This window comes from Barbus barbus (genome assembly GCF_936440315.1).
Source record: "Barbus barbus genome assembly, chromosome: 27".
NCBI classification, from domain to species: domain Eukaryota; kingdom Metazoa; phylum Chordata; class Actinopteri; order Cypriniformes; family Cyprinidae; genus Barbus; species Barbus barbus.
This window is the reverse complement of record NC_136755.1, coordinates 2,719,295-2,743,219: the sequence shown is the minus strand read 5'-3', so window position 1 is coordinate 2,743,219 and position 23,925 is coordinate 2,719,295. Positions and strand designations below refer to the sequence as shown.

The 23,925-nt window shown below is 39.8% G+C and overlaps 1 pseudogene across 1 annotated transcript; it reads left to right on the top strand.

Annotated features, from left to right (window-relative positions):
• Nucleotides 1–428: 428 nt before the first annotated feature.
• LOC306847264 (tripartite motif-containing protein 16-like) lies at nt 429–23,821 on the top strand (annotated as a pseudogene). The gene is made up of 6 exons (XR_013786012.1): nt 429–1,000; nt 1,462–1,557; nt 1,684–1,917; nt 2,175–2,322; nt 9,222–9,269; nt 22,953–23,821. The product of XR_013786012.1 is annotated as a tripartite motif-containing protein 16-like (transcript).
• Nucleotides 23,822–23,925: the final 104 nt, after the last annotated feature.

Below are 23,925 nucleotides of genomic sequence, written 5' to 3'. Positions count from 1 at the left end.
TCAACAAACTTTCATTCAAATGTCCACTTAATCTTTAATATTTGGCCATTTGTTCTCGACAGAAATGCTACAGCCACTGTCATTTCTGAATATGTGGACATCAAAGCGTGTAAACTCAGAGTGAGGGTTTGAGCAATTAGAATATTGAGAAAGGTATCGATGTATTCTCCTGTGTTTGAGTAGGTTTATAAATGATTAACCCTTACAAATCTGATTAAATGGTGCACGTTGAGTTCCCTATCCCACTTTCTGGTCTCACTAACTCTGATTTTCTGTGTAAGACTGACACCTAGGGGACATTTCAGTGTATGAGTTTACAGACTTACAGGCACGCCTGTTTTGCACACGTCTTTTAAACACAGAACCAGGAACCTCAGTTAAAAGAAACGGTCACTGATCTGCTGTTGAGCTGTTGTTTGTGTGTGGGTATTGCTGTAGACAGTGAAATGGCTGAAGCCAGTGTTTTTTCAGTGGAGCAGTTCTTGTGTCCAGTGTGTCTGGATCTCCTGAAGGATCCAGTGACCATTCCCTGTGGACACAGTTACTGTATGAGCTGCATTACAGACTGCTGGGATCAAGAAGATCAGAAGAGAGTCTACAGCTGCCCTCAGTGCAGACAGACCTTCAGTCCAAGACCTGCTTTAGGTAAAAACACCATGCTGGCTGAAGTGGTGGGGAAACTGAAGAAGACCAAACTAACAGCTGGTGTTCCTGCTGGACCTGGAGACGTGGAGTGTGACATCTGCACTGGAAGAAAACACAAAGCTGTCAAGTCCTGTCTGATGTGTCTGGAGTCTTACTGTCAAACTCATTTTGAGCGTCATGACACAAAGTGACGGATGCCACCGGACGACTGCAGCTGATGATCTGCCAGAAACATAATAAGATTCTGGAGGTTTTCTGTCGTACTGACCAGCAATGTGTTTGTGTACTTTGTATGACAGATGAACATAAAAACCATGAGACTGTATCAACTGCAGCAGAGAGGACAGAGAGAGAGGTATGAACTGAAATGACACATTGTTGTATTAATGCTGACACTTCAAGTGTTTTTCCTCACTGCAGTATTCAGCTGTATCATGGTGCATCATGTGATCTGCTCTCCCATTGGGAGTTACCCTGTGTTTTTGAGCATAACATGAATTTTGCTCACATTTGTTACATCACTCAAGTTCTCTCTAATTCAACATGCATCAGCTTGCTGTTTTTGCTGCAAATTGCACTCAGTTTGAATGTCCATTTCCATATTAATTCTTGATTGCAGAATAATGATGATAGTAAACATATATACCATATATTCATATGTGAGGACGTCATGGGAACTAAATTAAATTAATGATCTTAAAACTCTGAGAGACAATGTAAAGAAGATTTTTTTTAATCAAACAGGCAAAATTTTACATGATTTTGCGATCGCTTTATGTAATATGTGAGGTTTGTTGTTTTTTGTTTCTCCTACAGAAACACTTGAAGGAGACACGGAGTGAAATCCAGCAGAGAATCCAGCAGAGACAGAATGATCTTGAGCAGCTGAGAGGGGCTGTGGAGTCTCATAAGGTGAGTTTGGAGAAGAAGAGAAGTTTGAGACTCAGTTTGACTCTCCTCCTTCAGTCCCACTGAAGCCGCTGTGGCTCTCAGGCTGTGAGGAAGCAGTAAGAGCTGATTGTGATGTGTGTCTAACAGCGCTCTGCACAGACAGCAGTGGAGGACAGTGAGAGGATCTTTACTGAGCTCATCCGCTCCATTGAGAAAAGCCGCTCTGAGGTGACACAGCGGATCAGAGATCAGGAAAAGACTGCAGTGAGTCGAGCTGAAGGACAAATGGAGCGACTGGAGCAGGAGATTGATGATCTGAAGAAGAGAAACACTGAGCTGGAGCAGCTTTCACACACAGACGATCACATCCATTTCCTGCAGGTAACAGAGATCTAGAAAAAAAAAAAAAAAACTAAAACTGCTGTTAAAGGGGACTAAATTTACAGTCTTTAATGAACTGACAGATTATTTGAACCACACTGTTTTAGTTTTTGTTTTAAATTGTACTTTATTATACAGGTCATGTTTGGAACTTCAAAAGAGACTGTGGAAACTATTATTAAATATATCTGTTGTATATTTGTATTTACAGTTCTTAGCGGATTTTCTTTCTGGTTTATTTATTTTTATTCCTGTAGAGTCTTCAGTCTCTTTCAGCTGCTCCTGAATCTACAGAAAACATCTCTGTCAGTTTCCTCTCTTCTTTTGATGCTGTGAGAGAATCTGTCCGTCAGCTGAGACACAAACTGGAGGATTTCTGCACAGAAGAAATTAAAAAGATGTCTGGTAAAATATTAGAGATTCATCTGCTCTCTGCAATAAGGCAAACATCATCTAATAACATGTAGCAAATCTTTTGAGCATGTTTGAAATGCAGGTGGACTATAATGTATCTCTTTAAATGAGATCTACACTCTAAAAAATGCTGGGTTAAATATAACCCAGTGCTGGGTTAAAAAGGGACAAACCCAGTGGTTGGGTTGTTTTGACCCTGCGTTTGGCAGTGGTGTAAAGTCCAGGGGTCAGAAAGTAAAAGTCCTGCCATGTGTTTAACATGGCAGGACTGCCAATAACCAAAACTAGCAAGTTCAACCCCCGCAATATTTATACCACGTTTAACAGAAACTTATAATCAAGCTATTTATTAATTGTTTGAATCGTGCCTTCGACACTCTTATAAGCTCTAACCTCACATACGAACCGAACGGAGTGCTTATCAGCACAACGACTGAAGCGCAGTTCTTTTAATTGTGCACGAGCGGCATGCGAATCACCCTCTAATTCTGTGCACGTTCACCAGCGCGCTCGAGAAGTGTGAGGAGATTTGCACGAGCCATTCCTATAGCCAAGCTGATGGTAAAATATCCGATCTATTTGAATTATATTGAGAAACTGCCACTTTAAAATGCTATGGAGAAAGTCGAACATTATCTAAAAAAAAGGCACAAACTAAAAAGACTGATGAAAAGAAGAGAAAACAATCTTGCTAACATAATATTAAAATATTTTTAAACTAGCCTACTCATGACCACCTTTACCATAATTTATCACATTTTGCTGTAGGCTTATTTACTGAGGTAAATTTTGTCTAACTTGTAGAATTTATAATAGATAATCTGTTTCCATCTATAGGGAAAAGAATAGACTTTTCCCTATAGATGTATATTACAACTGTGGCATGTTGTAGCTATTGTTTCTAAAGGCTGTTGTTTCTCATAACAAATGCAATATAGATTAATAAAAAAAGTCATTATTGGCCTGGTAATGATTAATAGGCTAGCCTTATTATAACAAATGCTACAGTTAAGAACTATGGTGCTTTTTCATAAGAGCAAGTACAAGTCAGAATCAAGAGCCAATGGGTTCTAATGATTCCCATGGCGTGTTGAATTAGAACATTCTGTCAAACTATAGCCTAAGTGTCTAAATAATATAAAATACAGTATAATCTATGTAAACAAGTAATTGATAACTAGCAATTACGCAATCAACCAACTTTATATGTGAGGTGGATAGCACAAAAGACCATTTTACAAAAATAAAGATTTAAGCAAACAAACACAGGGGTGCAAACTCGTCAGAAGTGAGAAAGGTGACAAACTAAACTCCACTCCACCCCCACCCCGGTCGAGACTGAGGAGCATTTTTGCAAAGGGTAGCGAACTAATGTAACGATAACAAAACTTACAATCTTCATAGCTATTGCAACAGCAGCCTCACGCAAAACAAAACAAACAAAAAAACAGCAGCCTCACGCGGTAATCACCATTTAAACTGGAACACCATAATTTACAGAAGATATAAATGCATCCCATCTGAAATATGGACAGTTGCCTGCAGCGTCTAAAAGTTAGGCTTCAGGAGTGAGATTGGTTGGATGAGGGAAAGAACATTAAGGGAGGCGGAGTAGGGCGGGTCCATTTCTTTGCCAACAGGGGAAAAAAAACGCTACAGGTTACATGACACAGATGACTCGTAGATACGACTACGACCCCCCCCCCCCCTCTTTTTTTTTCTTTTCTTTTCTTTTTTTTTTTTTTTACAGATATACACAATTCACGTTAATGACCTATTTCCAGGTGAAAACGGCAAATTTCGCCGAAAGGTGACAAGTTTGCACCCCTGCAAACGAATAAATAAACCTTAAGAGGGAGCATGACCCGGGGTCCACTTCAACAATAACAGCAGGTGTTCATCACTAATGCACAATCATCATTTAATTAGTCACTTAATTATGTCATTAACTTTAACTCTTTGAGGACTTGGGGTTTGACTCAAGACTTGCTTGTGACTTGAAAGGAATGACTTGGTTCCTCTGTTATGGGATGTTATATATCATGTGATCGACAGTCGATTGTTTTTGGCTGTCTTGTTCTGGACTGTTCTGTCCGAATACAGTTCCTGAGCTGCACTAGCGTGTCCGCCTCTTGTTTTATGCTTAAAGTGCAATAGCTATTACTAAAGAGTAATAGCCAATTCCGATCATCTTCGATAGTGGACGCTGATAATGGCGCAGCAGCGCCCGCATCTCGCCCATCTAGCCGCGTGCCAGCCCACATCGCGGCTAATATACCTCCTTCATCACCAATGAACATGAATGGAAACTGGAGTGCTAACTGGGACTTATTCAGAGCAGAGTTTGAGGATTATGCGCTGGTCATGGGCCTGGCTGAAAAGACCAAGGAGATCCAAGTTGCGACCCTGAGAAGCGTGATGGGACCTGAATGCCGACATGTTTACCGTCACAACTTGAATCTTACGGCGGCGCAACAAGGCGATGTTAAAAACATTCTGGAATCACTGGAAGCGTATTTCAAGCCTGCTGAAAACGTAATTTATGAGAGGTATGTGTTCGGCTGTTGTAAGCAGGAGGAAGGGGAATCCATAGACAATTTTGTAACCAGATTGAGAGAAAAAACAGCAACTTGTGACTATGGTGGCTTGAAGGATGAAATGATTTGTGATAAAATCGTGCTGGGTATTACAAATGAAGGTACCAGACGCAGACTGTTAAGTGAAAAAAATGTAACACTGCTCACAGCTATCGAGATGTGTCGCACAGCCGAACAGACCGCTATACGTATAAGAGTGATGGATGTAGCATGCATGCCTTCAGCTGAAATGGTTGAAATGGTGTTGCTAGGAAACCAGTGGAAGCAGAGCAATTCACCCAGACTCGTAGACACTAGTAGGACATGCAGATACTGTGGTAATGTACATTCAAGAGGCAGGGATTGTTGTCCAGGATACGCAAAAATATGCAGACTCTGTGGAACAAATAATCACTTTGCAAAAGTGTGCCTTAAAAGTAAAAGCAAACCTACAGAGGGAAAACTGCACTGCATTGAAGATTCCAAGGAGGGTCCGGTTGGGGACAGTGATGATATTTACACAGTCGAGTCCATTAGCACAGTGCATATGAATGGGAAGAAATGGTTTGTTTCCCTGCGATTGCATGGCAAGTCATTGCGTTGTCAGTTAGATTCAGGAGCAACATGCAATGTGATGAGCTACAAGGACAAAGTAAAGGTGGCACCACACACACCACTCCACCCCAGCAATGTCAATTGCTCAATTTGCCCGACATGGTCAGCTAGATAGGGTGGACACAGATAACGGCCCTCAGTTTGCTGCACTGTTTAGGCGCTTTGCTTCCAGCTGGGAATTTGAGCATATCACTTCCTCACCAAGATATCCTAAGTCAAACGGAAAGGCTGAGTCGGCTGTTAAGATTGCTAAGAAGCCTCTGCGCAAAGCTATGCATGACAGAACTGACCCTTGGAAAGCGATCCTTCACTGGAGAAACACCCCTACTGAATATATACACAAAGGTTAATGCCACGGAGACTAGAGCCCTGCATTTCGGCCCGGGCCTGACGGGCCCCAACTTTTTTACGCCTCTAGGGCCGGGCTTCGGGCCAATTTCCATGTCATAGTTCAGACGCGGGCCGGGCCTCGGGCCTGATTTGGGTTTCTCCTTATTTTTATATTGTAGATATCTATCGATTAGTAATGAAAAAATCGCTGCGCTGGTGGAAACAACACGAGACCGTGCCGTGACTGAGAGCAGCTCGATGGTGTTTAGTGTCCCGCAGCAGGTGCGCAAGTGACTTCAGTGCAGCTGAAGAGTTCTGCGTTTAAATGCACGCAATAGGCTAAAGCTTACTGCAAACCCCCAGCAAACATAACCATGAATGTGTCTGCGGGAGCACGCTTTAGCTTCCACTCTCCGCACAAACTTAGATATAGGCTAGAGCACATTATTATTATAGCGCAGGTTTAACGTTTAAACATTGTTATATGCTTGAACTGTTTTAGTATATCTATAGATTTTATTTTAGGCAAGTCGTGATGATATGAGAAGGCTAAATTTTTCAAATATAGGCTATGATCAGCTCATGCAGCTGGCCGCTTGGTCGTTACTTTAAAAAAACAAAAAACTTATAGGCTATTTAACAAACAAAAATGCCCCAAATGCCGTTTTTCTAAATTAACTTAATAAAAAAACAAAATGAAATATAATCATTTTGCTATTACACACAAAACTGAACTATTTTAATAGCCAAAACGGTAGTATAAACTGTTTTAGGAGAAGGGGGGAAAAAAACGGGTTCGGGTCGGACTCGGGCTGGTGATTCTGATAAGCTGTCAGCGTGGGCCGGGCTAGGGCCTGAGCGTCTCGGGCCGGGCTAGGGCCTAAATTGGAGGCCCGTGCAGGGCTCTAGCGGAGACTGAAGACATCTCTTCCAGTAACAAGCAAACTTCTAGAGTCATGTGTAGTGACTGGGGTTGTGGAGCGACTTCGCTACCGAAAGCAGTTGGCGAAATCCTGTTATGACAAGTCAGCTCATGATTTGCCAGAGCTGGACATAGGAGAGAGGATCCGAATGAAACACCTTCCAGGGCAAAACCCTGCACTCTGGAGGGTCGGCACCTGTCTTCAGAAAGTGGCACCATGCTCTTATTTTGTAAATGTGGGTGGATCCATATATAGACGCAACAGAGTGCACTTAAGAGTGGCAGAATCGTCCTCTTCACAAGCAGTGGACAGGAATGAACCCGAGTTGCCTTCTATGCTGGAAGGGAGTGTTGCAGAGGCCCCTTCATCTGCTGACTCAGCTCTTGTGAAGCCCTTACCACAGGCTTCACCTGACCCGGTCAAACCTTCATCATCAGAAGGACGCACATACGCTAGGTCTGGCCGATTGTCCAAGCCACCCAAGAGGCTTGATCTGTAGGAAGTCAGGAATGCTGCTGTGGCAGTTTGGAAAGAAAAGTGCTGTTAATCTAAAAAAGGACTCAGTGAGGATTCAGTTCATTAGTATCTGAAATGTATTTCATTTAAGTTGATTGCAGTGGCATTAAATGGTATGAAGCCTAAAGTTTAATAGAGTATTTTGCTCTGACACTTTAGTTCTTATTTTTAAGGGGGGGATGTTATATATCATGTGATCGACAGTCGATTGTTTTTGGCTGTCTTGTTCTGGGCTGTTCTGTCCAAATACAGTTCCTGAGCTGCACTAGCGTGTCCGCCTCTTGTTTTATGCTTAAAATGCTGCATGAACATCCTCCTCTGGTGAAATCAGCTGGCTGAGTTCATGGGTGGAGCAAAAATATGGCAGGATTTTACATTCTGACCCCTGGACTTTACACATCTGCCAAACGCAGGGTCAAAACAACCCAAACCGCTGGGTCAAAATAACCCAACCGATGGGTTTATCCCTTTATAACCAACAGTGCCCTCCAAAAGTATTGGAACAGTAAGGCCAATTCCTTTATTTTTGCTGTAGACTGTAAACATTTGGGTTTGACATCAAAAGATAAATATGAGATGAGAGATTAACATTTCAGTTAGTTAGACGTGTAACCAACATGAAAACCAGAGAGGTGTCTATGGGTGAAAAACAAACAATTTTGAAGCTGAGAGATGATGAAAAATCAATCAAACCATTGCACAAACACTGGCAATAGCAAGTACAACCCTTTTGAATCTCCTGAGGAAGAACGAAACCACTGGTGTACTAAGTAACACCTCAAACGAGTAGATCAAGGAAAACATCTGCAGTTGATGACAGAAACATTGTGACAGCTGTAAAGAAAGACCCTAAAACAACTGTTAGTGACATCAGCAACAACCTCCAGAGGGCAGGAGTGAAGGTATCACAATCTACTGTTCGCAGAAGACTTCATGAACAAAAGCACAGAGGCTACACCAGAAGATGCAAACCACTCATTAGCAAGGAGAATAGGAGACGAGCCTCAAAAATTCTGGGACAAGGTTTTATGGAATGATTTTATGGACCAAAGTGATGGAAAGGCTAAAGTTTGGAGAAAGAAAGGATCTGCTCATGATCCCAAACATGCAAGCTCATCTGAAACACAGTGTACACAGGTGTACATTATAGTACACATTACACAAGTAATGTAATGGCTTGGGCTTTCTTCGCTTCTTCTGGGACAGGCTCATTAATCTTCATTAATGATGTAACGTGATGGCAACAGCAAAATTAACTCAGAAGTCTACAGAAATATTTTGTCTGACAATTTACAGAAAGATGCAACCAAACTGATTGGGAGATCCTTCATCATGCAGCAAGATAATGACCCAAAACATAGTGCCAAAACAACAAAGGAGTTCATCAGGGGCAAGAAGTGGAAGGTTTTAGACTGGCCAAGTCAATCTCCAGACTTAAACTCTGTAGAGGATGCATTTTACCTGCTAAAGAAGAGACTGAAGGAGTAACCCCCCAAAACTGAAAGAGGCTGCGGTGAAAGCCTGGAAAAGCATCACAAAAGAGGAATGCAAAAGTTTGGTGATGTCAATGGGGCACAGGCTTGATGCAGTTATTGAAAGCAAAGGATTTGCAACTAAACATTGTCTTTTTCACTTTAATCCATGTTAATTCTATCTGTTCCAATACTTTTGGTAACATGAAAAATGGGTGGGTTCAAACAAAAGGTGCTATCTTCTAAGTTGTGTATCAGATCCAGATGAAAATACCTGTAAATAAAAGCTGAAATGTTAATCTCTCATCTCATATTCATATTTTGATGTCAAACCAAAATGTTTTCAGTCTACAGCAAAAATAAAGGAATTGGCCTTACTGTTACAATACTTTTGGAGGGCACCGTATATTTAACCCAGCATTTTGTATAGTGTACATTCATATCTGTTATTTTCACAGTCACTCACAGTAACATTGTTCCCAGGACCAGGGAGGACTTCCTACAATGTAAGTCACTAACAAACACAATTACACATATTCAGTTACTTCTTCTAGAAGGTTTATTTCTTGGAAGTTGAAAAATCATGATCAGTGTTGACGTTCATTATTAATAATATGTTATTAAAAAAGTAATCCTGTGGTCAGAGCAATAGCCTGACATAGAGTATAGATCAGGGATGGGCAACTTTGATAGTGATGAGGGCCAAATTGTTTTTTATACCAAGGGGCCAGATTACTAATCCACGTCTACACGCCTTTTACATAGTTTTACTCAATTTGCTTTTTATTGAAGGAAATCAAAGTATAATTAATGTAATTTGTTTATAAAGATATTATTAACTATAAAACTTGTGCAATTATTCTAATTCAGAAGGGAAACTTTGTTGTCAGTTAGCAGCAATATTACCTGATCCGTCTTTCGGATGAGACGTTAAACCGAGGTCCTGACTCTCTGTGGTCATTAAAAATCCCAGGATGTCTTTCGAAAAGAGTAGAGGTGTGACCTCGGCATCCTGGCCAAATTTCCCCATTGGTCTCTGACCATCATGGCCTCCTAATCATCCCCTTACACTGATTGGCTTCATCACTCTGTCTCCTCTCCACCAGTAAGCTGGTGTGTGGTGGGCGTTCTGGCGCACTATGGTTGCCGTCGCATCATCCAGGTGGATGCTGCACACTGGTGGTGGACGAGGAGACACCACCCCTCACAATGTAGAGCGCTTTGAGTGCTTGGAAAAGCAGAAAAGCGCTATATAAATGTAATGAATTATTATTATTATTATTACCCCAACAAGCCAATGTAAACATCTTAATTGCATTGTCTGTAAATTTGCAACAATCAAATGTACAGATGTCTTACTTTTTATTAGTGGCCTACTGAACATTCTCAAATTAACCTAAGAGGACAGTTAAAAAGGGCTTAAAATATTTACTCCAAATGGTAACATAGTATAACCGGGTCCGTGAAGGATTTTAAAAATAAAATTTAAGACCTTTAAAGACCTTTTTAAGACCTAAACTTCCCATTGCAGTCTTTATACAATTTTTAAGAAAAGGAATGAGTCAAGAGTATGAATTATTATATTAACTTATCAATTATTATCAATCAATTATTATATTAAATTGCATATATCTTAGTGTCTTAATTGTTTAGATTTTTATAATTCATTAGCTTCTTGTCGCTCCACTGGTTCACATTTAAAAATAGCAGACGGGCTTATTGAAAAAGCTAATTCGTTCTCTGCCAGCAGGTTTTGCTTTCGGAACTGCAGAAGTAAAGCAGTTGCCTTTCGAACGGTCTCTCCCGTTGTGTGAAAATGCATATCACAGAGCGGGTTATTCTGTATCTGCTCATAGCATGGCGTGTTCGGATATGTTCCCCACATACGTTTTCACACAACAGGAGAGACTGTTCGAAAGGGAATGCTCCGGTTACTGATGTAACCTCGGTTCCCTGAGATAAGGAAACGTGCGTTGCGTCACTACATAGCAATTCTGGTCTTTCTGTCCCCAAATTTAATCCCATTTATAATAGCTGCAAGCAGCAATTACGGGGCCAAGCACTACAGAAGCAAGCATCAGACCAAATGCAGCAATGAGTAATTAAAACCATTTTAAGATGATTTTAGGCAAAATGGCTGAAAAATCATTTAAAACTACTAGTAATATGAATGAATGACTTATCACTTTTGACCAACAGGTGGCGCTGTTATAAAATAGATGTGGTGTGTTCTGTGTGATGTGACAATGGCACACATAAAGTTTGGTGTCAATATGTCAAAACCTTGCAGAGATACAGCCTCAGAGTCAGTTTGGCATCATGCCTCATCATTGTAGCAGCGCTATACAAAAACGGTTTTGTCTATCAACACAAAATCCATAACTTGCCAGCATGGTCTGAAGATGATCCAAGTCAAATTTGGTGAAAATCAGACAAACGGTCTAGGAGGAGTTCGAAAAAGTAGGTTTTCAACATTAATTAAAATGGCAGCTAGGAAGTTCAGCTGACTATGGTAAATTGGTATCTATGTTGTCAGCATGACCCAAAGAATGTTTTGAAACCAGCTTGATTACAATAGGCTTGTGTAATGAAAAGTTCTAAGCATTTTTGAAAATTTCATTATCAATGGTTATTGATTGATTTAACACTTTTGGCCAATAGGGGGCGTTGTTACCAAATTGATGTAGCGTGGTCAATGTGAGATGACAATGGCACATACAAAGTTTGGTGTCAATATGTCAAAGCTTTGCATGCAAAGAAAAAAAGAACGGAAACTCAGCGTAGGGCTGCCTCACAGACATGTAAAATAGGCTATATTTATAGAAAGTTTAAAATGTCTACTTTTAAATGAACCAATTAAAAAAAAAAATGTTTGCTGATTATTGTAATCTGAATGAAGGTTGCATTTCTCTCTAAAGGCGCGTCCAGTAGGCTACTCTGGAGATGAGAGAAAATTAATAAATAATTAAAATATCTCCTATTTTCCAACACATTCATAATCATCAGGCGACTTTTGCCTGTGCTTGGTGGCAAACTTTATAGGCTTTATAGAATATATTGAAGCTCATTGGAATATTAGCTTTAATATAAACATGTGAAGTGGAAATGGATCCGTTTTTATAGGCAAAGACTGCCTAGTTAAATGTTTAGCCATGTCACTCCTGATTTTTGAACTAATCAATCATATTAACAACTTTACAGCACTTGTTGTGAATTTCACTGACCCTGTAGTAGGCACGCTTTGTGAAAACATCTAAATGGTTAATTATAGATCTAGTAAGACAGAAATTCGCCTGTTCCCCACTCATATTGGTCTGAAAAGGTAAAGAGGTGTTTCGGGTCTCGGGAGACTACCGTAAATTAACAGACAGCGCCATCTGCTGTTTTTGGAAAAGAAAGTTGCTCAATTGCACGTGTGAGAAAATCAGCCTGCACGCATTTGTGAGAAAATCTGCCAACACGTATTTGTGAGAAAATCAAGCCAAGTTTCCTCATAAAAAGGAAAATGAGTCTCACAGTTGTAACACACAATACATATATTTGTCCATACCTCTGCATTTTCTCTCAAATAGAGTTTTGTATTTGCAAATCACTTTACGTTTGTTTGAAAGTCGAGTTTTTCTTTGCAAAACAGATTGTGTTTATTTGCAAAACACTGGATTTGTTTGATGAATATTGGCACAAATTTCACTCCATAGTCAAGTCCGTAATGGAGAGTTGTCCGTCCGTAACATTGATTTTTCCTCTGAAATACAAAAACGAATTTATTTAAATAAAAAATAGCCTATGTTATATTAGCCTATATTTTATGCTGTGAATAGCCAACCCTTTCCATCCGGCAGATATTGCAGCTTCTGGGCTGTGCATTGTAAATCACAGTCTACAAATAGGCCGTTGTCTCCCCAAAACTCATTCACGTCCGTAATGCATGTGTATCCTATTTTCCTCATTGTTTATAGACTGATACTTTACTGATGGCTGGACTCTATTTTCAGCGGTTTAGAAAAATGTAAAGAGATGGTCCAATATAGCAATTGGTAATGAATACATTCTATCAGAATGCGTGTTTCAGGTATTTACTGCGAATGTCACATCCATAATCTTTGAAATACAAAATTGTGATGGTTGTTTTTGAAACACTGCAAAAAATGCACATTTTCAAAACTGTTTTTGTGAATGTTCATTAGCTACTGGTATAATTGTGTGCTCCACATTTTCATTGTATGATTGTAATGTTCCATTTATAGAGAGATATAAAATATATTATATATGTCTCTCTTTAGAAGCTCGTTCTGCTCGTTAGAAGTGAGCTCCGTGCATGAACTGTGTTCTGATTGACATGGTCCCTATGCAGTGTCCATTGCTCCCTACTCCCTGAGCAGGGGAAATCCGTTGAAGTTTACGTCACTTCGGAACATTCATTAATGGATTTGCACTGTGCAACGTCTTCACACACGGACGAGTGTGACATAATATACCTCTGCAAATACAGTCAGGTCCATAAATATTGGGACATCGACACAATTCTAACATTTTTGGCTCTATACACCACCACAATGGATTTCAAATGAAACGAACAAGATGTGCTTTAACTGCAGACTGTCAGCTTTAATTCGAGGGTATTTACACCCACATCAGGTGAACGGTGTAGGAATTACAACAGTTTGCATATGTGCCTCCCACTTGTTAAGGGACCAAAAGTAATGGGACAGAATAATAATCATAAATCAAACTTTCATTTTTTAATACTTGGTTGCAAATCCTTTGCAGTCAATTACAGCCTGAAGTCTGGAACGCATAGACATCACCAGACGCTGGGTTTCATCCCTGGTGATGCTCTGCCAGGCCTCTACTGCAACCGTCTTCAGTTCCTGCTTGTTCTTGGGGCATTTTCCCTTCAGTTTTGTCTTCAACAAGTGAAATGCATGCTCAATCGGATTCAGGTCAGGTGATTGACTTGGCCATTGCATAACAGTCCACTTCTTTCCTTTCAAAAACTCTTTGGTTGCTTTTGCAGTATGCTTTGGGTCATTGTCCATCTGCACTGTGAAGCGCCGTCCAGTAAGTTCTGAAGCATTTGGCTGAATATGAGCAGATAATATTGCCCGAAACACTTCAGAATTCATCCTGCTACTTTTGTCAGCAGTCACATCATCAATAAATACAAGAGAACCAGTTCCACTGGCAGCCATACATGCTCACGCCATGACACTACCACCACCATGCTTCACTGATGAGGTGGTATGCTTAGGATCAGGAGCAGTTCCTTTCCTTCTCCATACTCTTCTCTTCCCATCACTCTGGTACAAGTTGATCTTGGTCTCATCTGTCCATAGGATGTTGTTCCAGAACTGTGAAGGCTTTTTTAGATGTCGTTTGGCAAACTCTAATCTGGCCTTCCTGTTTTTGAGGCTCACCAATGGTTTACATCTTGTGGTGAACCCTCTGTATTCACTCTGGTGAAGTCTTCTCTTGATTGTTGACTTTGACACACATACACCTACCTCCTGGAGAGTGTTCTTGATCTGGCCAACTGTTGTGAAGGGTGTTTTCTTCACCAGGGAAAGAATTCTTCGGTCATCCACCACAGTTGTTTTCCGTGGTCTTCCGGGTCTTTTGGTGTTGCTGAGCTCACCGGTGCGTTCCTTCTTTTTAAGAATGTTCCAAACAGTTGTTTTGGCCACTAATGTTTTTGCTATCTCTCTGATGGGTTTGTTTTGTTTTTTCAGCAGCCTAATGATGGCTTGCTTCACTGATAGTGACAGCTCTTTGGATCTCATCTTGACAGTTGACAGCAACAGATTCCAAATGCAAATAGCACACTTGAAATGAACTCTGGACACTTTTATCTGCTCATTGTAATTGGGGTAATGAGGGAATAACACACACCTGGCCATGGAACAGCTGAGAAGCCAATTGTCCCATTACTTTTGGTCCCTTAACAAGTGGGAGGCACATATGCAAACTGTTGTAATTCCTACACCGTTCACCTGATGTGGGTGTAAATACCCTCAAATTAAAGCTGAAAGTCTGCAGTTAAAACACATCTTGTTCGTTTCATTTGAAATCCATTGTGGTGGTGTATAGAGCCAAAAATGTTAGAATTGTGTCGATGTCCCAATATTTATGGACCTGACTGTATATACAATTTAAATTCACGTCACACACACTTCAGTGCACTTTGAATGGTACATATACGTTCGCTTCGAACTGGAATCATGGCGGAATATCCTGTGATGTCCACTTCGCAGGGCACTTCCGTTCGAATAGAACATACGTCTGAAGCAATAAGAGAAACATACAAAATATGCAGAGCGGGGGGGACGCGAGGACTGGAATGAGAACCGCTGCGCTAGAGAGTTTGAGTTAGAGAATTCAAATATGCTGTGGTTGATGAAACTTTTCTCTATCAGTGTGCCAAAATTTCACAAATTTCCCGCAAACGGTTTTATGGGCTGCCATAGACTCAAGACGGAAGAAATGGAAGAAGAAGAAACGGAAGAAGAAGAATAATAAGAATGCCAAGAGATACAATAGGTGCCTACGCGGTGCTTGGCCCCTAAATATAGCTGCAAGCAGTAATTAATGGGCCAAGCATTGCAGAAGCAATATGAGAAGCTAAGCATGGCATGGAGCATCAGACCAAATGCAACAATAAGCAATAAATGCAATTTTAGGATGATTGTAATTGAAATAGCTGAAAAATCGTAAATACAACCACTAGTAATATGATTAAATGGCTTATCATTTTTGACCAACAGCTGGTGCTGTAATCAAATCATTTTGGTGTGCTTTGTGTGAGGTGACAATGGCACACACAAAGCATGTTGTCATTATGTAAAAGCTTTGCAGAGATACAGCCTCGTAGTCATTTTGGCACCATAACTAAAATTTGTAGCAGCGCTGAATAAAAACGGTTTCGTCTATCGACACGAAATCCATAACTTTTTGTCAGCACAGACAAAATCGGACCAACGGTTGAGGAGGAGTTTGTTTCAGCATAAATCAAAATGGCGGACAGGATGTTCGGCTTACTATAGCATAATTGGTACGTATGTTGTCGGCATGAACCAAGGAATATTTTGAGATGAGTTTCATTACAATAGGCTAATGTAATCAAAAGTTATTACCATTTTTGGAAATTTCATAATTAATGGTTAATGAATGGTTTATTACTCTTTACCAATAGGTGGCGCTGTTACCGAATTTATGTGGCGTAGTCAGTTTGAGATGACAATGGCACATACAAATTTTGGTTTAAATATGTCAAAGCTTTGCAGAGATACAGCCTCAGATGCAGTTTGGCATTTTTCCAGAAAATTTGTTGATGCGTTAAATGAAAACTGTTTCGTATATCGACACAAAATCCATAACTTTTTGCTAGCATGGTCTGAAGATGATCCGAGTCAAATTTGGTGAAAATCGGACTGACGGTCTAGGAGGAGTTAAAAAAAACGTAGGTTTTCAACATAATTCAAAATGGCTGACAGCAAATTCAGCCAATTATGGCATAATTGTTATCGATGTTCTTGGCATGATCCAAGGAATCAATCAACATCAGTCTTATTACAATAGTTATTAGCATTTTTAGAAATTTCATCATAACTTTTGACCACAAGGTGCCGCTGTCCCAAAATTTTTGAGTACCGTCAGGGCATGGTGCCGAAGAAGAATTATACCAAGTTCCGTAACGATGAGTCAATGCATCCGTAAAATACAGCATAATATGACAAAATTCAAAATGGCCAATGCCCAAAATGGCTGACATAGGGAAATTGGATATAATTCGACTCTGCATGTTGCACCAAATCTAAAGAGACCAGTTCTGTGATTTTTGGCCATACGATTCAGAAGTTATAAGCAAAAATATGCATTTTTCATATCTCCTGACCACTAGGTGGCACAGCTACCGAAACACAGTAGGTAGCCTCAGGTCATGCTTGTTATAACGCACACCAAGTTTGGTCTCAATATGCCAAACCGTTGCGGAGATATAGCCTCAGATCAATTTTTGTGTGCTTTTCATTAGACTTCTTCCGTTATTTGAGAATGGTTTGACAAATCAACTTGAATTCCATAACTTTTTGCCAGCATGGTCTGAAGATGATCTGAGCCAATTTTGGTGAAAATCAGACAAACCGTCTAGGACGAGATTGAAAAAGTAGGTTTTTCGAACTATTAAAAATAGTGAAAAAACTAAACCTTACAATTTTGGTGAGCCAGTGCGAAATGTAGCCTCAGTTTCCTGTTCTTAGATGACAGGAGTAGCACCCAGTGTGGTCTTCTGCTGCTGTAGCTTATCTGCTTCAAGATTCAACATGTTGTACTTTCAGAAATGCTCTTCTGCAAACAAGTGGTTATTTGAGTTACTGTTGACTTTCTATCAGCTCAAACCAGTCCGGTCATTCTCCTCTGACCTCTAGCATTTTTGCCCACAGAACTGCCACTCACTGGATATGTTCTGTTTCTTTGGACCATTCTCCGTAAACCCTATGGTTGTGCATGAAAATCCCAGTAGTAAGCAATTTCTGAAATACTTAGACCACCAACAACCATGCCACGTTCAAAGTCAAATCACCTTTCAGTCGTTTCACCTTTCTGTTAAATTAAAGTATTTAACAGATACTTCATTTGAAAAACAAGAGGGCATTTCACTAGAGGGCGATAAGTGATGTGATAAAGAAAAAAAGATTAAGATTAAAGGCCATTGCACACTGAGTCCGAATTTTTCGTAGAAACTTTTCGCACGTTGAAAAATAAATACGACCTCACGTTTTGTCAATCACGTTTGCACACTGCCTCCAAAATTTTCGTCCGTCAAAAAAAAATTCGGATTGGGTTCGATTTTTTGCGTTTTTCGCATCCGTATAAAGCATTTTGAGATGCTTTGAGAAGGTGTTTTGACAATTCAGAGCCACCGTACAAGCGAAAGCCAAAATAGTGTCAGACAAATTAATACACTTCATCTTGCAGCACAGAGCACTTTGACAAACAAATTGCGGAATACAAAGATACAGAATATAAAGAACTGTTGTAGCCTATTTTTTTTACACCTTTCCGATGCCGCAGTTCGGTGTGTGTGTGTGTGTCTGTTGGTGTATCCATACCTCAGACAGTCTCTGTTCAGGATCAATTGGTTCACAGAAATTGGTGGTCTTCTTTTTAATATGTGGATTCAGTATCGCTAGCGAAGTATCAAACTGAGGCACTGACATCCTGAAATAAACTTTGAATCTCTCGGGATAATCCCGCAGCTCTTTGATAAGGAGGTGGAACTCTCCTTACTCTCTGCGCAATCTAAGGATTGGATGGACGCAATATTTCCTTTTTCTTTTTCTTTTTTTTAAAAAGAGAGAGGACAACAAAATCATCCTCACTGCTTGAAGACATTTAGTATAGTTTTGCGAATTTTTTCGCAACGGATTAATTAAAACGCATTAATTAATCTCTGTGCGTGCCAAATTTTTAAGATTGTGAATGCAAAAAAACGCATGCGAAAATTTCGGACTCGGTGTGCAGAGACTTTAAGATTAAGATTATGATTAAGAAAATTAGATTAAGAAAGAATGAAGCAGCCTTTTTTTGCAAAACAGTGTTGATTTGGAGCATGAACATTTTGAAAAGAGCATAATAGAGGAGTGAAAAGAGAAGCTTAAAGGGGTGATTTACTTTTTTTTTCTAGGCTTGATTGAGTTTATGGAGTGCAGTCAAACATGTGTTCATGCTTCGTTTTTTAAAAAACGCATTATTTATCACATAATTTACCTTTATTCCACACCTCTTTGTCCCTTCTCTGATAAACGCCCCGATTATTTCCTGGTTTTATGAAGCCCCTCCCTCAGAAATGAGCGATGGGCTCAGATTGGTTAGCTGGCCCAGTGTGTTGTGATTGACTAAATCACCTCTAGTGTGCGTCTGAATGTCCCGCCCATCAGCTCAGCATGTGCTCCTGTTGTATTGTAAACAATGGCGACGTCTATATTGCTTATTAATTTGAACCCGAAAGAGATGCAGAGGATATTAGTGAAGAGGATCGTGCAGAACCTGTGCAAGCATGGCTTTTAATGGTATGCTTTTTTTGTTTGTTGTTGTTTCATACTTTTAGATACACTGTTATTTGTAAATACTACTGCTCCTGTTAGATTTTAATATACGGTTTTATCCTAATTAAAGCCTTAATACAACACGGCAACTGCACACGCATCCATGTATAACGCTTTTCATAGCTATGTGAAAATAAGTGAATAATTGGAACAGTTTGTTGGAGCTGATCTGACGATCTGAATGATAGAGAGAGAGAGAGAGAGATGCAGAGCAGGGTGACAAAAGGAACAGTATTAAGAACCGCTGCTTTAAAACATATGATTTTGAAACTTGTGAATCCTTTAGAATTGTTAGAAGACAGAATCGCGATTTATATAGATTTTTACGTGCACCCCTAGTTTTCTCTTCCTCTTCTCTAAAGCAGCGCAGCATGGCCTCGCCCCCTTTGCTGCGTGTTCCAGGGGGCGGGGTTTATCTGGGTTCTTGACTTAACGGACCCGGGAAGTAACTCGTTGTAGTCTCTTACCAGTCGTTTTTGTAGGCATTAAACTGCCAGAATTTTAAAAGACGATATCTCCATTTGCATTGAACTTTCAGCTTCGTAACATTACACACTAAGTAACGTTAAAAAAGTGAAATCGCAATCAACCACCCCTTTAAGTTTTATTTCCAGAGGAATTTGAGGGAAGAAACGTTGTTTTGTACTTTCAAGTCAAGTCAAGTCACCTTTATTTATATAGCGCTTTTAACAATGTAAATTGTGACAAAGCAACTGCACAATATCAAAAAAGGAAAATAGTGTGTCAATAATGTAAAATTAAAAAAAGATTTTCAGTTAAAGGCATTTCATTGTTCAATTCAGTGATGTCATCATCCAGCTCAGTTCAGTTTAAATAGTGTCTTTGCAATCAGGTCGACGATATCGCTGGAAATGAAGTGTCCCCAACTAAGCAAGCCAGAGGCGACAGCGGCAAGGAACCAAAACTCCATTGGTGACAGAATGGAGAAAAAAACCTTGGGAGAAACCAGGCTCAGTCGGGGGGCCAGTTCTCCTCTGGCCAAATGAACCAGCAGTTCAATTCCAACTGCAGCAAAGTCAGATTGTAAGGGCTCAACTGATTCCAGTGCTCTTTCCCGATGGCTGTCTAAGTGGCGGGGTCCTCACTGGAGATCTGTCTCTGGCGCTCATCCAGGTGTCCGGCCTCCGCCGACGATCAGGGCCTCATACATCATCTCCCGGTGCCGATCCACCATCTGATCTGGATACGGACTGAGAAACAGACAAATATTAGCGTAGATGCCATTCTTCTTACGATGTAACGAGTACATCATGTGTTATGGGGAGTGTTCCCGGTTCTGGTTGATCTAATTAATGCAGCCTAACAATCCTTTAACGGATTTGAATAATAGAAGTGTATTAGTGTGTTATGTGTAAGCCAGGTTAAAGAAATGTGTCTTTAATCTAGATTTAAACTGACAGAGGGTGTCTGCCTCCCAAACAGTATTAGGTAGATTGTTCCAGAGTTTGGGTGCTAAATAGGAAAAGGATCTGCCGCCCGCAGTCGATTTTGATATTCTAGGTATTATCAAATGCCAGAGTTTTCAGAACGCAGCAGACGTGGAGGACTATAATGTGATAAGAGCTCTCTCAAATACTGAGGAGCTAAGCCATTCAGGCCTTTATAAGTAATTAACAAGATTTTAAAATCTATACGATGTTTGATGGGGAGCCAATGCAGTGTTGACAGAACCGGGCTAATATGGTCGTACTTCCTGGTTCTAGTAAGGACTCTAGCTGCTTTTGGACCAGCTGTAGTTTGTTGATCAAGCGTGCAGAACAACCACCCAATAAAGCATTACAATAATCTAACCTTGAGGCCATAAACGCATGAATTAGTATTTCTGCATTTGACGTTGAGAGCATAGGTCGCAATTTAGATATGTTTTTGAGATGGAAAAACGCAGTTTTACAGATGCTAGAAACATGGCTTTCGAATGAAAGATTGCTATCAAACAGCACACCTAGGTTCCTAACTGATGAAGAAGAATTGACAGAGCAGCCGTCAAGTGTTAGATAGTGTTCTAAGTTATTACATGTGGGGTTTTTAGGTCTGATAATTAACACCTCTGTTTTTTCAGAGTTTAGCAGTAAGAAGTTACTCGTCATCCAGTTTTTTATATCGACTATGCATTCCGTTAGTTTCTCAATTTGGTGTGAAGAAATATAGAGCTGAGTATCATCAGCATAACAGTGAAAACTAACACCATGTCTCCTGATAATATCTCCCAAGGGTAACATGTAAAGCGTGAAAAGTAACGACCCTAGTACTGAGCCTTGAGGTACTCCGTACTGTACTTGTGATCGATATGATACCTCTTCATTCACTGCTACGAACTGATGCCGTTCAGATAAGTATGATTTGAACCATGCTAATGCACTTCCACTAATGCCAACAAAGTGTTCTAATCTATTTAAAATAATGTTGTGGTCGATTTTCTCTGGGCTTTTCAGTCATAACAAATATGTTAAAGGAACACATGCTTACAACAGCCAGAGAAAAAGAATAACACAGAAGTCAAGGGTAAAGAGCCCAACTAAAGCAGACACTGATCTCTAACATGGTTACTTCAAATGAAACAATAAATCAACATCTAAACCTTAGTTAATTCTCAATAAGAGCTTCTGTAGATGTCTGACAGAAATAAAGTCAGTCTGGTTATTAATAAGTGGAGCTGGTGATGCTGTTTGTGGGGTTGTTTAGATCTTGATTTAATGTTTTTTTTTTCAGTTGATTGCAGTTAGTTGTTGCTCTTGTGTTTCTCTTTCTGTCAGTGATTCTGGTTATTAACAGCAGGTGTTCATCACTAATGCTCAATCAGCACTTAATTAGTCACTTAATTACTTAGTGAACTCAACAGAAATAAGTTCAGAGTACTCATAACTGTTAGTTATAAAATCATAAATGGTTTAAGACAATAAGTTTCATCAAACGGTTTGAGTTAGCTTAACTTGTCGGGTTTTTAAGGCAATCAGTTTACTGAAATGGTTAGAGTTACTTTAACTTGTTGGGTTTTACAGTGAATGAATCATTACATCCCTACTTATTAGTGGCTGTTTCTGTGGGCTATTATACATAAGCCATCATATTGAAATGTTCAAAGCTTGTCTATGAAGACTTTCTTTCTTTCTTCTTTCTTTATTTTTATTTATTAAGCACTTTTACACAATTTGTCATTGAACAAAGTGCTGTACAAACACAAGCAATCATAGCAACATACATCATTAAGACTTGAGAGCAAATTTTGCACCCATAGTTATACACATGTATATCTATATCTGCAATATACTTCAAGCAGATTGTTTTGCTAAACTAACACAAGATAAAAGCCAATAACCTAACACAACATTAAAAAGTTGCCATAGTTTAAAAACCTGTAATATTGAGTTAATACATAACACAACCCTGTTGAAAATCAGCATATACTGGTTAGGCATGTTTTGAAGCATGGCAGCTGGTTTGAGCTGGTTTAAGCTGATCATGTGCTGGTCCTAAGCTGGTTCAAAGCAATTAGCTCCTGCTCAGGACCAGCTCATAACCAGATTATAACCAGCTCAGGACAAGCTTAAACCAGCTCATGACTAACTAAGGACCTTCTTAAACCAGCTGCCATGCTTCAAAACATATCTAACCAACATATGCTGTTTTTTCAACAGGGAAACAAACACATTCTCACCTGTGAAAGTTTATACCATTTCTTTTGGAATTCAAATTTTGTTGGTTTTTACAAGCAGAGGTTGCGCTTTTGACGACACTTTGACCGTTCCAAGCTGGCGGACTCATTGGCGTGTCTGGTGTGGTCAAATGTGGGATCTACCTATACATATCTATGACAGGAAGGGGATGAGGGGAAACACAGGAACCAAAAAAAAAGACAGAAGTAGACATTAACATAAAGGCCTCAGAACATAAACATGGCATTCTCTAGACTTTTGAATTAATTTTTGGGGGCTTTTGTCTTCAATAAAAATAAAAAATAAAAGTTGGGACAGGAAAGTGGGTAGAGAAAACCTCAGAATCAGGAAAATTTAAATTCATAAACCTGTGTCCAGTTTAAAATTCATAACTCCTTTTGTTCTGCATCAGATTCCCATTGGCTCACTCTGGATCCAAACACTGTGTGTACACTCCTTCGTCTGTCTGAGGGAAACAGAGTGGTGACTATCACTATCACACGCCAGCCATATCCTGATCATCCAGACAGATTTGATGAATGTCTTCAAGTGTTATGTAGAGAGAGTGTGAGTGGACGCTGTTACTGGGAGCTTGAGTGGAGAGGATGCGACGGTGTGGACATATCAGTGTCATATAAGAACATCAGCAGAAAGGGATCTGGTTATGAGTGTCTGTTTGGATGTAATGATCAGTCCTGGAGTTTGTTCTGCTGTTCCTCCGGTTTCGCATTCTGTCACAATAACAAAAGAATTGAACTCCCTGTTCCCCCCAGTTTCCATAGAATAGGAGTGTATGTGGATCACAGTGCAGGAACTTTGTCCTTCTACAGCGTCTCTGACACAATGAACCTCATCCACACAGTCCAGACCATATTCACTCAGCCGCTCTATCCTGGGTTTAATGTTTGGGGATCAGTCAAACTCTCTGATTTATCAAAATAATGGACACTGTGGTTCTATACCAGTAATGTGATATTGCGTCTTTGAGCTGCATGATAAATCAGCAACGGTGAGAAGTAAACAGTATCTCAAGTTAATAAAAAATGTAATTGACATTGGGAGTCTGGTCTTTGGGTTCTTCTTCCCAAATACTGAGTGTGTGCATGTAGCCATAGACAATAATACAAATCACATCAGTATAATGCATGTGAGTGTGAGTGAGTGCATAATTCTGTGGATTTGTGTCACTGTTGATTTAGATAATATCAATTCATAAAAAGTATATTATTTAATTGTTAAACAAGGTGTAACGGTTGTATCACTGTATAAAAATGACTTGAGAATACTCACAGTTGTTGGGAAATCATTGCTTTTTATGACTTCAACTGTATGTGTTTAGACACTCTAGATTGTCAGTCTAGATACTCACATCAGGGGCCGTATTC